General features: G+C 27.7%; 1 non-coding gene across 1 annotated transcript; it reads right to left on the bottom strand.

The window, feature by feature from the left end:
* Window positions 1-1,082: 1,082 nt before the first annotated feature.
* On the bottom strand, window positions 1,083-1,170 carry TRNAS-GCU (transfer RNA serine (anticodon GCU)). Its single transcript has one exon. It is a non-coding gene; the product is annotated as a tRNA-Ser (tRNA).
* Window positions 1,171-3,378: the final 2,208 nt, after the last annotated feature.

Here is a 3,378-nt window from a genome sequence, read left to right as displayed (position 1 = left end):
AATTAGATTGTTGCTCAGATTTTGATACGTTTATAGATCCAATTAAACTCAATTTATTGATCATTACATATAATTCCATTAAGATATTGTATGAAAGTAGGATTTCTTCTATTCTCGTTTTATTTGAGAATTGAAGGATTTTTGATTGGCTGAGTTCAAATCAAAGAAAGGTTTTTTGACCTACTTTATGTTATTAATTTTTCCCTTATCCCTTATATCATAGCAATAATAGGGGATTAATAACTCAATCAAATCAAAAGAAATACAATTATCTTCAAGAACAAAGAAAAAAAAATTGTTATGCTTAATATCTTAAGTTTCATCGGTATCTGTCTTAATTCTTTCCTTTATTCAAGTAGTTTTTTCGTCGCCAAATTGCCCGAGGCCTACGCTTTTTTGAATCCAATAGTAGATGTTATGCCAGTAATACCTCTATTCTTTTTTCTATTAGCTTTTGTTTGGCAAGCTGCTGTAAGCTTTCGATAATATTTTTAATACTGTCCGAGACAAATTCATGATTTACTAGAAAAAAAAAAAAAAAGATTCTAACTAGTTATAAGATCAGATAAGTTGTACATACAGTCTGAAGCTTTAAGTTGAATCCAATATTGAAATTATTCTATAGCTATGATAAATCTGGATCACTCTCATTTTCTTATTCTTACTTTTTTCCTTTGAACGACCCTCTTCGAGTCCCCCACAATATAGAATTGTGGGTATGAAATCCAATTTTGAGTAATCAAGGACTCAACTCTTAAAATTTTTTCCTATTTATAGAAATAACTTCACTGCATTTCTTGGTGTCAAACCAGATTAAAATAGAGAATCTATTCTCTTAAAAAAAAAATGATCTTGGAGATTGTGTAATGCTTACTCTCAAACTATTTGTTTATACAGTAGTAATATTCTTTGTTTCTCTCTTCATTTTCGGATTCCTATCTAATGACCCGGGACGTAATCCGGGGCGTGAAGAATAACAAAATCAGATTTTTTTTCCTTGCTTGATTTTGAAATGTTCTTAACATTTTATCTATTCCACATCTTTCCTCAACTATAAAAAAATACCAAGTAATTGACAGAAACGGAAAGAGAGGGATTCGAACCCTCGGTACAAAAAAATCGTACAACGGATTAGCAATCCGACGCTTTAGTCCACTCAGCCATCTCTCCCCAAATTGAAAAAGGATAATTACTATGATACATTGTATAAAAAATAGAAAATAAAGGCTTGAAAAAAGCCCTTCTTTATCTCTCTTTATTATCTTTATCTACCCCTTTATAGATATATAATTTCATTATATTGATATAGATAATTATCTAGATATATCGATGGATATCTATCAAATCGATAAAAACTTTTTTTTATTAGGAATTCCATTTAGATAAATTAGATTTCATTAGATAAGGGCTCAAAAGAAGAGATATCTTCAATCCTAATATATAAATAATACCAATATATTAAAGATTCATAAAAATATTTATAAATAAAAAGAAAGTACCTTTTTTAGTTTATTTCATCCGAAAAGCCCTTTTCTTTTTATTTTTAGTTCCACGGCCTGGCCTGGTCAGTACCTAGCCGGGCTTTTTTTGTTCCAATAAATCGTAGATCAAATTATTTATTTGATTTGAAAATGTTTTTGAAAAAAAAAAAAATAGAAACAACAAGAATCCTAAGAAGATTTATTATTTCAATTCCTATGATACAGAAAAAGATGATATAGAATCAAGGTTCGATTTCTTATTATTATTTTTTAGTACTTTACTAGAATAAAAAACTTGTTAATTAGTTAATTAAAACGAGTCCTCTTTTCCTAATCTCATTAGTGGCCCTGATGAAAATACGTCAACGCTCAAATTTTCATGATTATTTTCTGATCCGATCTTTTTATTACTTATTAATACGACTTATTTTCGTCTTCGACAAAAGGTCCATTTATATACAATAATTGCATTGTAGCGGATATAGTTTAGTGGTAAAAGTGCGATTCGTTCTATTAATCCCTTAATAGTTAAGGGATCCTTCGGGTTGATTAATATTCCGATCAAAAACTTTATTTCTTAAAAGGATTTAATCCTTTACCTCTCGATGAAAGATTCGAGGAAAAATAAAAATTCTCGTGATTTGTATCCAAAAATATGTTCTAAATTGAAAAAATTGGATCATGAAATTACGAAACATAATTTTATTGAATTGGATCAATACTTCCAATTGAAGGAATAAGGGATCCATGGATAAAGGTGGAATTTTTTCTAATCGTAACTAAATCTTCAATTTTTTCTTTGTATAAGGGAGATTGAAGCAAAACAAAATAGCTATTAAACAATGTCTTTGGTTTACTAGAGACGTCGACATCGTTTTTTTTAGCTCGGCGGAAACAAAATACTTTTCCTAAGGATTATATTAAATAGAAATAGGGAACGAAATAAATAACTGGAAAGATTGTTATAATCTCCTCTTGTATAGGGATCATCTATAAAGCGGGTCCTTTTGAATGCATTCAGACGGAAAGGCTGACATAGATGTTATGGATGGTATTTTTTTTTGTTTACATCTTATAAATTTAGGAATTTATCCATCTTCCATAAAGGAGCCGAATGAAACCAAAGTTTCACGTTCGGTTTTGAATTAGAGACGTTCAGTTCAAAATGATGAATCAACGTCGACTATAACCCCTAGCCTTCCAAGCTAACGATGCGGGTTCGATTCCCGCTATCCGCTTATCTTATCTTATAATATTCTTATCTTATAATTTATATATATTATAAATAGAAATTAATTAATAATGGAATTACTCAAATAAAAATTTTCAATTTACTTAATTTTAACTAAATTTTAACTAATGTATTAGTTAATGTAATGCATCATTGAATTCAATATGCAATTTCCGGAATTCTCACACATTTTTTTTACGAACAAGAGAGGTGAAAATACGAAAAAAAAAAATTGGAATCAAAAGCGTCCATTGTCTAATGGATAGGACATAGGTCTTCTAAACCTTTGGTATAGGTTCAAATCCTATTGGACGCAATTTTTTTTCATATATTTTTTTTTAGTTTTAAATTTTCTATATCATGTCAAGAAAGGAAAGATTTTGAATGATTTGAATAAGAGACGCTTATTTATTAATAGTAATTTATAAATTAGTTTTAATATTAATTGTAACTCTAGTTTTAGATTTATTATATAAATAAACTAATAATTCAATTCTGTTTTATTTGAAGATAAGATATTAGTAGAAAGGATATTCAAATTCCAAATATTAAGATATTTATGATATTCTAAATATATTATTAGAAATATAATCTAATTTTAACTTTAACTATATTTATAAAAAAAATTTCTTAATTGTATTTACATTTCATTTTAATATTGATATA

This window comes from Cucumis melo, unplaced genomic scaffold, assembly GCF_025177605.1.
Source record: "Cucumis melo cultivar AY unplaced genomic scaffold, USDA_Cmelo_AY_1.0 utg000787l, whole genome shotgun sequence".
In the NCBI taxonomy this organism is placed as follows: Eukaryota; Viridiplantae; Streptophyta; class Magnoliopsida; order Cucurbitales; family Cucurbitaceae; genus Cucumis; species Cucumis melo.
The sequence above is the reverse complement of the archived record's forward strand: the minus strand, read 5'-3'. Positions and strand labels throughout refer to the sequence as shown.